General features: G+C 38.2%; 1 protein-coding gene across 1 annotated transcript in view; it reads right to left on the reverse strand.

Moving 5' to 3' along the window:
• LOC106088921 (rho GTPase-activating protein conundrum) overlaps window positions 1–7,354 on the reverse strand; it is a 279,060-nt gene extending 271,706 nt beyond the window's left edge. Inside the window, exon 1 of the mRNA XM_059370538.1 lies at window positions 5,397–7,354. The gene's annotated coding sequence lies outside the window, so the exon portion shown is untranslated. The remainder of the gene's footprint in view (window positions 1–5,396) is intronic.
• Between the last annotated feature and the right edge of the window lie 5,354 nt (window positions 7,355–12,708).

Genomic DNA, 12,708 nt, shown 5'->3' on the forward strand with positions numbered 1-12,708 from the left:
GCATTACATATGGTTTCAACAAGACACCACCATGCAATCGTAAAAATTGACTTGTTAGGAGGCGACTTCGGTGAGCATTTTATTTCACGTTCGGGACCGGTCAATTGGCCGCCTAGATCATGCGATTTAACGCCTTTAGACTATTTTTTGTGGGGCTTTGTTAAAGCTCATGTCTATATAGACAAGCCCACTTCAGTTGACGTATTGGAAGACAACATTGAAGCATTTATTCATGAGATAACGGCTGATATGTTGGAAAGAGAATGTCAAAAATGGTCTAAGCGGATGGACCATTTGAGGCGCAGTCACGGTCAACATTTGCATGAAATAATCTTCAAACATTAAATTATATTCAAATCGATTCAAATAAAGATTTCATGCATTTTTTTGAATTTTAACTTTCCTATAGCCACCGTAGCGCAGAGGTTAGCATGTCCGCCTATGACGCTGAACGCCTGGGTTCGAATCCTGGCGAGACCATCAGAAAAATTTTCAGCGGGGGTTTTCCCCTCCTAATGCTGGCAACATTTGTGAGGTAATATGCCATGTAGAACTTCTCTCCAAAAAGGTGTCGCACTGTGGCACGCCGTTCGGACTCGGCTATAAAAAGGAGGCCCCTTATCATTGAGCTAAAAACTTGAATCGGACTGCACTCATTGATATGTGAGAAGTTTGCTCCTGTTCCAAAGTGGAATGTTCATGGGCAAAATTTGCATTTTGCATAGCTCTTAAAAAATCACTCTTTATTATAAATATAAGTACATTTTTATTCTGTGTAGAAGTACAAGGTACAGTGGAGAGTGCTTGGGTGGGCTAGTTTCAATAATATCTGAAAAACTAATTTTTCGCCCATACATCAACATTTTTTTCTAAGATTTTTAAACTTAAGCTACTTTGCTTTTCATAAGGCATTGGCATTTAATGATTTTCTTTGAATTTCATTTCACAAATCAAATTTTATATCTATCTAGGCATTCCCGCCACAAACTTGGTATACCTGTGATACAGGAATGTTGAAATGATCAACCCCTTCGTAGTGATCACCCATAGCATAGAAGCAGCATATTTTCGTATGCAAGAAGCAAAAATTTATGCACATTTTTATTATAAATTCTACACAGTATTTTTTATACGATACGCAAAATAGCAATAAATTCAATGATATCGTTGGTTGGCAGGTAGTTTATGGCTGGTTCACAAGAGAGCGAAAAAAATATATATTCTAATCCCAAAAAACATAAACAAACAGCCTGAGGATGTAGGGGATTTGAATGGAGCAATAATTTGAACAATTTTAAGGTATTGCTTGATTTTTATTTAACAACCGCAAAAAAATATAAAAAGTTATAAAATGGAAATGTTTCCTCAGAAAGCCGCAATTTTTGTCCGATTTGGCTGAAATTTAGCACGTAGTGTTCTGCCATGACTTGCAACAACTGTGGACTCAGAAACGGCTGAACCGATTTTCAGAAAGGGCTGCACAAAATTTCACTGACGGTGCATAATGAAAATTTGTGGTGGTGAAAATAGGGTACTACAGTTTTTGATATCTGAAGGGGGAGCGGACCCTCCCCCATACCCTAATTTTCAGAAGCGCCAGATGGGTGATGCGATTTAAGCAAAATTTTTGTGTGCTCTCTTATAGTTACCTACAAACAAAAATTTGGTATCCAAATTTCGGATGGGGTACGTAGGGGAGGCGCCCCACCCTAAAACCTACCAAACATATATTTAGACCAATCACTACAATATGGGACTCAAATGAAAGGTATTTAAGATTAGAAAACGTACTTGATATCCAATTGTCGGACCAAGTGTTTGGAGGACCACCCCAACCCCCCAAAAAAAACCCTAAATCGGACATATATACCGACCATGGCAATATGGGACTCAAATGAAAGGTATTTGCGAGTAGATTACGAAGCTGATATTCAAATTTGGGACAAAGTTTCTGGGGGTCCACCCCTTTCCCAAACAGGTCTTATTTACTGACATATGGGGCTTAAATAAAAGCTATTTGAGTGTAGAATACGAATCTAATATCCAGATGTGGAACCAAGTATTAAAGGGGCCGCCCATCCTCGAGAACACCCCCCATAGAAGACAAATTTACGACCATAGCAATATGGGGCTCAAATGAAAGGTCTTTGGAAGTTAAGCACGAATCTGATATCCATATTCGGGAAAAGTGTCTACGGGGCCACCCCACCCCCATAACACCAACCAAATAGGAAGTATTTGCTGAGCATTGAAATATGAGGCTCAAATAAGAGGTATTTTAGAGTATATATTTTCAAAGCCAAGTTACTCAGTGGCCAACCCATCCCCCAAAAAACACCCCCCAAAACGCCGACTATGGAAAAATGGAGCTCAAATGAAAGGTATTTGGGAGTAGACCATGAATCTGACATCAACATTCGGGACCAACTGTCTAGGGGACGCCCCACCACCAAAACAACCCGTAAGTAGGACGTATTTGCTCACCAAGACAATTTGGGTCTTCAAGACACTGGAGCTCGATATTGATAGTTTTTAGGGCCCATACCCCAAACCGGACATATTTGCTGGCTTTTTCAATACTGGGTTTAAGTGAATGTTATTTGAGATCAGAAAACGAATTTGATATCCAATTTTGAAACCAATGGCAATAAGGGGTTCAAAAATATGAGAATAGAGCACGTTGCTGATATATTTTCAGGGGTTAGTGATTAAGGGACCACCTCTCTCCCCAAAACACCGCTAAATCGGGCTATTTACCGACCATGTCAGTGTGGGGCTTAAATGAAAGGAATTGGTTGATAGAGCAAGAATTGATACCCACTTTCGGGACCAATTTTCTGGGGGTCTACACTTTTCCCAAAATACCCCACAAATAGCAATTTTTTACTGACCATCGCAAAATGGGGCTCAAATAAAGGTATATGGGAGTAGAAAACGAAAACGAATTTGATATCCAAATATAGGACCATGTATGTCAGCTTCACCCATTCCCCAAAATACCTCCCAAAGGTTAAACATTTTTCGACCATGCTAATATGTGGCGCAAATGAAAGGTATTTGAGATTAGAAAACGAATTTGATAACCAAATTTGGGACCATGTGTTTGGGGGAAGCCTCATCCTGTAAACTCCATATTAAGTAAAAGAAGGCGCAGCGGAGCGGTCCCGGTCCAGCTTGTTGCTCTCATATAAACCGATCTCCCGACTTGGCCTCTTTAGCCCTTACAAGCCGCAATTTTTGTCCAATTTGGCTGAAATTTTGTAAGTAGTGTTCTGTTATAACTTCCAACAACTGTGCCAAGTACGGTCGAAATCGGTCTATAACCTAATATAGCTCCCATATAAACCGATCTTCCGATTTGACTTCTTGAGCTTGAAAGCCATAATTTTTGTCCAATTTGGCTAATATTTTGCATGAAGTGTTCCGTTAGACTTCTAACAACTATTACCTGATATAGCTCCCATATAAACCGATCTCCCGATTTTACATCTGGAGCGCCTGGAAGCCGCAATTTTTGTCTGATTAGGCTAAAATTTCGCACGTAGTGTTCTGTTGCGATATCCAACAACTGTGCCAAGCACGGTCGAAATAGATCTTTAACATGATATAGCTCCCATATAAACCGATCTCTTGATTATCCTTATTCGGTTCCTAGAAGCTTTCATTATTGTCTGGTTTGGCAGAAATTTGGTGCGTGGAGTAGAATGATGACCATCAATCAAATTGGTTGCCCAAAAAGTAGTTGCGGATTTTTCATATAGTCGTCGTTGACAAATTTTTTCACAGCTTGTGACTCTGTAATTGCATTCTTTCTTCTGTCAGTTATCAGCAGTTACTTTTAGCTTGCTTTAGAAAAAAAGTATATTTGATTAAAGTTCATTCTAAGTTTTATTAGAAATGCATTTACTTTCTTTTAAAAAATCCGCAATTACTTTTTGGGCAACCCAATTGTTTTTTTTTTTTTTTTTTTCTTTGTAAATTTCGCAAAATTCCGATATCGCAATTTTTCTTCTTTAGAATCTACAAGGCTCAATTTTTATTCTAAACTGTTTTTACACAATGACTTCTGCTATGAGCTCCACTTTCACGCCAACTACTATATACATCTGTCCATATCTTGATATGTCTCTCATATCAGCCGAATTTTATTTCTAGAGTGCGGAAATTTTATTCGATTTGGCTGAAGTTTTACAAAATGTCTTCTCTTATCCTATACCGACAACATCCACGACAAAAATATGGCAACCTAACCATAAGCTTATATAGCTACCATATAAACCGATCTCCCAATTGGACTTCTTAAGCCCCAAGAGGCGGCAATTCTTATCCGCTTTGACTGAAATTCCGCACAACTACTTCTCTTTAGACTTCCAAAATTCACACCAAGTACATCCCATATCCGTCCAAAATCTGATATAGCTGTCATTTAGACCTATCTCCCTATTGGAATTCTTGAGGGCGTAATTCCTAACCAATTTGTCCGAAATTTTGGACAATGACTATGGCCATCAATGGTCCGAATCGGTACATAGCCTGATATAACTCCCATATAATCCGCCCTTCCGATTAAACTTCTTGAACCGCTAGAGGGCGCAATTTTTATCCGATTTGGATGATATTTTGCAAAATGACTTCTCCTGTTCTATATCCTCAACATTCAAAACAAGTGTGGTATATATCGGTCCATAACCTGACATAGATACCATATACACCGATTTCCCCATTGGACTTCTTTAGCCCCTAGAGGCGGCAATTCTTATCCGGTTTGGCTGAAATTTCATAAAATTACTTTTCTTATGACCTCCAAAATCTACACCACGTATGGCCTTAACGGCCCATAACCCTATGTTGTTGTTGTTGTTGCAGTGTGTTGTACACTGAAGTGGCAACCCTTTCCGATGAAGGAATCCATCGGGTCCATAACCCCATAATATATAGCTCCCTTATATTCCAATCTCCCGATTAGACTTTTTGAACCTCTAGGGGTACTTTTTATTCGATACCGCTGAAATTTATTTGTTAAGATTTTTTGTCGGAGGGTCTTGTCTAATCGTTTTGAAGGTGTTTTCAACAATTCAATAAAAATTACAATCAGCAAACGGTCTACTTAATGAAGTTAAAAATCTATGAACCGAATAAATTTTTTATATTTCCACAAATAATGACACATATTTTAAAAATAAAATGCACAAAAACACTTTTTCTCCCAATTAACTTTAGCTGACATTCGATTTAGACCATTTACCACCTAAACAACAACACAATATTCTGAGCAATTAACTTTTATTTTCATAAATTTCCCTTTCTATCCAACAACAAAAATAACCCAATTTTTTGATAACGAAAAAAAATGCTGGCAGCCAGTTTTCCACAAATTCCAATGCATGAATAATTACCTGAATTTTCACTCGGCAACCGGCATGGGCTCGTCGATGTTAATGGGGTAGTGGTAAGCCTTAATGCACCCCCTTCTCATTCACTGTTATTTGGTTAATTAAAACTAACACATGCACACACACCACAATATTTGATCTTTTTTTGTTTGTGGATACTCCACTCACAAGAAGAAAATCTTCAAAAATTTCTAAAACATAAATTATAATTTTCTATTCGGCTCCAAAGAAGATAAAGCTCTGAAATTTGAGCAGCCACCACCAACCAACATCACACATAAAAATCGACGAAAAAAAGTGAAAATATTAACTTAACACGTTGCTGGTTTTTTTCTTATTTTTTGTTTTTGTTTTATTTTATTGCTTATGATTTTTGCTTTTTTTGGGGTTTTGCGCTTTTTTCCACTTTGCCAGGTATGTATTTCTTCTGCTTCGCAGTTGTATCGTATTTCTAGCTGGGTACTTTTTTTCAATTAAAATTTAAATGATTTTTTTTTTGTTTCGTTTGGTTTGGTTAAATAAACTGAGACAAAAACAACACTGCAAAGATCCCCCTACAACAACAACAAGAAAATATAACTGAAATGCTTCCAAAACAAGGCAACTCACACAGTGAGCAAAGGTAGAATTAACCGAGAGAGAGAGAGAGAACGAAGGAGAGAAGTTAAGTTATCCACCAAATATCCAAAGAGCAACAGCAGCAGACACTATAACTCGCTCTGGTTGTGTGAGTGCTGCGTGTGGGGATTTTGGAGCTCTAGCTGCTAGCACCACACATTAACAATTTTTTATTTTCTGTTTTGTTTTTTAAAAATATTTCTGTTATATTTTATTTTTTTGTAAATCGTTTTCTTTATGGTTTGTTGTTTCTGTCTGGTGTGTGGGGAATTTTGGGGGGAGGTTGGTTGGTTGGTTGGTTGCTTGGATAGTGTGTGAATGCTTAAACTCCACCGCGCCAATACACCTCAATACACGATGACAAAAAATAAAAACTTGAAACAGCGACAAAATTCATAATAATTGTGTGTAAGCTCAACTCTTTTCAACTGTTTCGTATTTTGCTTTTGTTAAGTGAGGAGTTGGTGTGTTATATGGGATCTGCGTTGACAAGAAGGCAGGCAGGCGTCTACGTTAACGTTGTCGTTGAAACACCACAAACCGATGAGACTTTGATTCTTGCTTGGTTTTTGTAATGTATTATGAAGAGTGTTGTTGTGTTTTGTTTTTTTTTTTCGTTTTTCTTCTTGGCTGCTAGAAGTTGAAGGCGCACGCGGGGGATTCCGTTGTTTAGCCACAATTCAACATAACACCATACATAGTTGGACAAACGACCGACCGACAGACAGATAGCGGCTGCGACTACGGTAGCTCACAAACAAACATACACAGCGAAAATTGGTAACAAAACCAATAAATGAAGAAGACAAAATAAGAAAAAAAAAACTCGCACACACAAAACGGATGAGAGAAAAATCGAACACCGATCGAACGATAGGTTTTTGTTTTACTATAACTGTTGTTTTAGATAAAATATATTGTGAATAGTTGCAATGATTTAACTTTTCTAAACACACAATAAAGAAAAACTCACAATTTATAAATCATAAATCATTTATAACCAGGTATCTTTTTGACAAGATTTTAAGAAAACTTCACTGCACTTGTTGCTTGAAAACTTTTAAAATTTATTTCTTATTTTTATTTGCTAGGTGTTTTGGTTTATTTTAATATATTTCTTTTGTTTAATAAAATATTTTTGTTTCTTATAGGTATTTTTTGCCTTTTTTTGTTTTTCTATCTGTTTCATTCGCTTTTGTTTTTCATTTATTTTTTTTATTGTAAAAATATCCGTTTACGACAAGTTGATCTGGTTATCTGGTTGATAGGCTTGTGCGTTTCGCGCTTACAACAACCATAAAGTACGACTCTTAAAATACAACTAATATGGCAATGTTTCGAATATTGATCGCTAGTGCCATGCCGCCGCTCTGCTTGCTTGTTTGCCTGCCTGTGTGCATTCTCTATTCTCGCCATATAACTCTGTGTGCATGGGTTTATGTGTGTGTGTGTATGTTTGTTTAAATGAGTGCTACATCAACAAAAGAAACCAAGTGAAAACAACAAAAATTATCTACAATCAAAAAGTATCTACGTTAAAATACTATGGCTGTTGCTTTGCTGGTAATGAAGCTCTCTCACACACAACTCTCTCTGGCAGATACAACTTGTCTTACACTCACTTCATTCACTTGACATTACTTGTGTTTCCCTAGTATTGTTCGCCTGTTAGACTAATGGAGTATGTTCAGTGTGAAGTAAACATGATCGTGTCGAGGAGTTGCCAGAGTTGTTATTTTTGTAAGAAATCCCCAACTGAGAGTTTTAAGCGGTAAACCCTTATAGCCACCGGTCTAACGAATTCGAAGCTATTGGAATTGATAAGTGATAGTAAAAAGATCAAATTTATTTTTGTCTTTTTGTTGATCTATTTTCTTTCATAGTTCTTTTTACTAGTTGACAACAATGTGTGATTTTATTTATTAAATCAAAATATGTTAAAAAATTTGGTCGAAAGGTTAACCGGACTGAAGTTTCGCCGTAACACTCGTAGAATTCATCTACAACCCATCCCGGCCAGCTGGACAGCCGCCACGTTCCTCGCCAAACCATGATGGCCCAGCACAATCTGACAGCAGACCCCAAAGGTCCGCGACGCTCCCTACATTTTCCGTCAAGCCTCGACCTCACATAAACAGCAGACAGGCCTCAGCGTCGTCTGATTGTCCACATATACATATCTAGACAGTCTGACAGGGACGCCACACTAAAAGACACTACACTCGTCTAGAAGTCTATCTAATTCCCTTATTCTTAAGAATTTAACAAAAACCCTTACCCTGGTACCCCAATCCGTGTAAACAAAGATACCAAAAAATGGCGGGATGCCATCAGCCCAAAGCTCCCTCTCCGGGAAGACAATCTCCAGGTCGCAATCGCAGAAAAATGCGCCCGTCGCTTCGCCAATGCTACGTAGTTGATCGATTCCAGCGGCTTCCGTAGAACAAATGAATTTCCGAAATCCGAAGAGCGTTATGTCCATGAGTCTCTCAGCAATCCTTAAAACCGCGCACTCCATTTACAGAGCAAATGTCTCAGATCAAGTATCGTATTCTTTATCCTGCCTCTCTTCTCAATATTCCTCTTCCAGTTAAATTTCTGGTCAAATAATAAAATAACGCCCATATATTTATCCTTCCAAAAGAGCGACAACAACTGGAGGGAGCTCCAGGTTCCGGTTCCATCCAGTGCCCTGAACTCGACATACGTTCTCCTTCTGGTGAACAACACCAACTCTTTCTTCCAGAGGGTTATGCCAAGCCCATTGATCCTCGCCCATCTAAACAGCTTCCTCAGCGTACCCTGAAAGAGATCCGTGATAGTAGAGAGATAGCGAATGCCATTCAAAATGATGCCACCATCAGCAAAGGCAATAACCTCTAACTTTTTTCTCCACAAAGGTCTTCAGAATCGTATTGCTAACCACTTCCTGCGGTGTCCCTTTAGTCACAATTTTCCTTACAGAGACCTCAGTCCCTAAAGCCTTGATAATTTTAGCCTTTAGCATAGCATCAAAAGAGGTTATCAAAAGAGGATAGCGACACAACTTGGTAGAGAAGTTTTAACATGACAGGATACCACTGTGAAAATTTTGTTGATGTTCACGCCTGGATTTGAAACTAGGCGTTGGGCGTCATAGATGGACATGCTAACGCCACGGTGGCCTCCATTTCCAAGAAGGCCGCCAAGTGCAGTCTCTTGCCCCCAAGCTCCTCTCTATGTAACCACCACATCGTGGGGGGCATTATAAACCGACCAACCCTTGGAGCTGAAATGCTGCTAGCCGCTTGCCAAGATCCCTAACGTATGACGCCTCCAACAGACTGATTGGACTAAAGTCCTTGGGGAGGAAGTGGCTTGGTTTTCCCGCCTTGGGAATAAAAACGATCCTAACCTCCCGCCACGCAATCGGCACAATGCCAAGCAAAATAAAAAGCCCTAGAATTCTTCTCTAAAAACCGCAAGGCATGCAGTTCCGCTTTCTGTAACATGGCAAGCGATATGCAATCCGGTCCGGGCGATTTGTGGGACTCCAACAAATTAACCGCCCCCACTATCCTTACCTCTGTTATCATCCACTCAACAACTTCAGCGCCTTAGGATACAAAGCAGTTATACGCAGGACACCTGTTGAATTGGAAAGTACCTTGTAGCCAGGAGTTCGAGCGTTTCGGAACTAGATTCCGCCCAACTTCTGCCATCTCTCAGGAGGCTCCTGAAGGTCTTCGGGTCCTTAGATAAGACCTTTCGAAATCTTGATGACTCGCTCACCCACTCCACCGTTTCACAGAGGCCAATCCATGAAGCGCTCTTAGGCGATCTTCTCGCTCTTGTACCGGTTCATGGACTCCTTAAAGAGATCCCAATCCGTAGTCAGCCAGATACGACTGGCTCTGTTGTAAAGCCTCTTCGTAATCCACTGCAGCTTCCTCAGCTCCCCATGCTACCAAACAGGCGGCGATTTCTTACATGAATAGATGACCTCTTTCTGATTAGGCGCTACACATTCACTAACGTCATTAGGGATTGGTGCCGGGTTTGAATACTTTTAAATTGAGAACACGTAAAAGCGTACTAAGTTCGGCCGGGGCGAATCTTGGAAACCCACCATAGATTCTGCTAAAATATGGGATATATATCTTGTTATAGACTGATTTGGACCGTACTTGGTCTATATGCAAAATTTCAGTCAAATCGGATGAAAATTGCGGCTTCCAGGGGCTCAAGAAGTTAAATCGGGAGATTGGATTGAAAATAGAACACTAAATGCAAAATTTCAGCCAAATCGGACAAAAATTGTAGCTTCCATGGGATCAAGAAGTCAAATCGGGAGATCGGTTTATATGGGAGCTATATCCAAATCTGAACCGATATGGCCTATTTGTAATCCCCAATGACCTACATCAATATAAAGTATCTGTGCAAAATTTCAAGCGGCCAGCTCTACGCGTTCGACCGCTGTCGTGATTTCGACAGACGGATGGACAGACTTGGCTAGTTCGAAACAAAATTTCGAGACGATCAAAAATATATATGCCTTATGGGGTCCTAGATCAATATTTCAAGGTGTTACAAACGGAATGACTAGATTAGTATACCCCCATCCAATGGTGGTGGCTATAAAAATTATCCATTATATATTATGTCCAATCAGCATTTTGACATTTGTAATGATTTCTTTCCTACTGGCAACTCTTTCTATTCAGAGGTGAACACTCTCTCTCTCTTTCATTTTGTCTTTGTCATCTGTGATTTTACGCGAATTATCTACGTATCTTGTATCTGTGTTGTGTCTTCCAGCGTGAAAGTGTGGGTGCTTGAGTGCGTTTTTATTATGGTAACTCCATTTAACTTTTTACACTTGTCGTCGCCTCTAGGCATTTTGTTTTGTGACCTCTTCTCTATTTTCGTCTCCCGAAGACTGTATACTCATTGTTGTTGTTATTTTAGTAAAGACCGACGATGTTGTTTATCTCTTAGTTTGTTGTATTTTGCTTTGTTGAATCGTTGTCAAAGAAAACAAGCAGTGGATGGATACGCACATTGAATGCATTTTGCATTTTCTTTTCACTGGGAGAATTGTGTGTGCGTACATGAGGCGTACGTGAGTGACAGTGTATTTGATTTGAGGTAAATGTGGTTGGTTGCAGCTATTCTCGTTGCCAATAACTCTTCAACAGAGTGGCCATTTAGGGATCGATTAGCGTTTACATTTGAAGTAAAGTAAAATTAAATAAAAAATACATAAAATAAAATAAATTAAAATAAATCGAAATAAAATAAAATAAAATACAGTAAAATAAAATAAAATAAAATAAAATAAAATAAAATAAAATAAATAAAATAAAATAAAATAAAATAAAATAAAATAAAATAAAATAAAATAAAATAAAATAAAATAAAATAAAATAAAATAAAATAAAATAAAATAAAATAAAATAAAATAAAATAAAATAAAATAAAATGAAATGAAATGAAATGAAATGAAATAAAATGAAATGAAATGAAATAAAATAAAATGCAATAAAATAAATTAAAATAAAATAAAATAATAAAATGGGGAAAACAAGAATGTATGACCTTATAGCGAAAACAAGGGCTGCCAGCATAAGTTGGAATTTTCGGTACTACACTTTTAAGATATCGTAAAATTATCAGAACATTTGTTTTTATAATGCAACGCATAGTTCAAATATAAAATAAGTAAAAATGTCTTAAGTTTGGCCCAGTTTTTTATACCCATCATAAAAGAGATATTTTAACCCGGGTAAAAAATAGCTTATTAGAAATACGGTATTCATGGGATCAAACAGGATACTTATATAGAGATATGGCTTTAGACCGAACTTGGCATCGATGGATCTACATGGCACCTATGTCCAAATTCCTTCCGATTTGGAGTGTAGCCTGCACGATTATAAAGCGTTATAGTAAAACTCACTGTTAAAAGGCTTTAAAAGAGCAAACGAAATTTATGAACTGCAAACTCAAATCAGAAGAGAGGTTTATATGTGGGTTAAATCACTTTAAACCGCATTTGACGAAAAAAACAATGAGTTGCGCCAAATATTAGCTCAATGTATTCATTTTAACGGCTTTAGCTTGATTTCAACAGAACGCGTTCGAATATTGGTGGGAACATCGGATAAAGCGGTGGTTATCTCCTCTTAATGCTGGCGACAGTTGCGAGGTACAATGCCATGCATGGTCATTTAAAAAATTTTCCCCAAAGAGGTGTCGCACAGCGGAACGCCGTTCGGACTCGGCTATAAAAAAGGTCCCTTATCATTGAGTTTAATCTTGAATCGGAAAGCACTCATTGATGTGTGAGAAGTTTGCCCCTGATTGGGTAATAAGAAGTGTTTTTTAGGGAAGGGATGGCGCCTCAGACATTTCGACTTAAATATGAATATCATATTGGTGCTACACTTCCAAATCCCTTTAATTTGAGTTGATTTGAGCTCCATATTGCCATAGTCGAAAAAGAAGTTTAGTTAAGGGGATGCTTTAGGGCGTACCCCAAAACACTTGACTCCCAAATTGGATATCAAATTCGTTTTCTACTCTCAAATAACTTTCATTTGAGTCCCTTATTGTCATAATGGGTTAATTAAACCATTTGATGTATCTTTAGGAGGAAGAGCGCCACATAGATTTGAACGCAAATTTTGATGTCATAATTGTAATCTACTCCCAA

The sequence above is a fragment of the Stomoxys calcitrans genome, chromosome 5 (genome assembly GCF_963082655.1).
Source record: "Stomoxys calcitrans chromosome 5, idStoCalc2.1, whole genome shotgun sequence".
Taxonomy (NCBI): Eukaryota; Metazoa; Arthropoda; class Insecta; order Diptera; family Muscidae; genus Stomoxys; species Stomoxys calcitrans.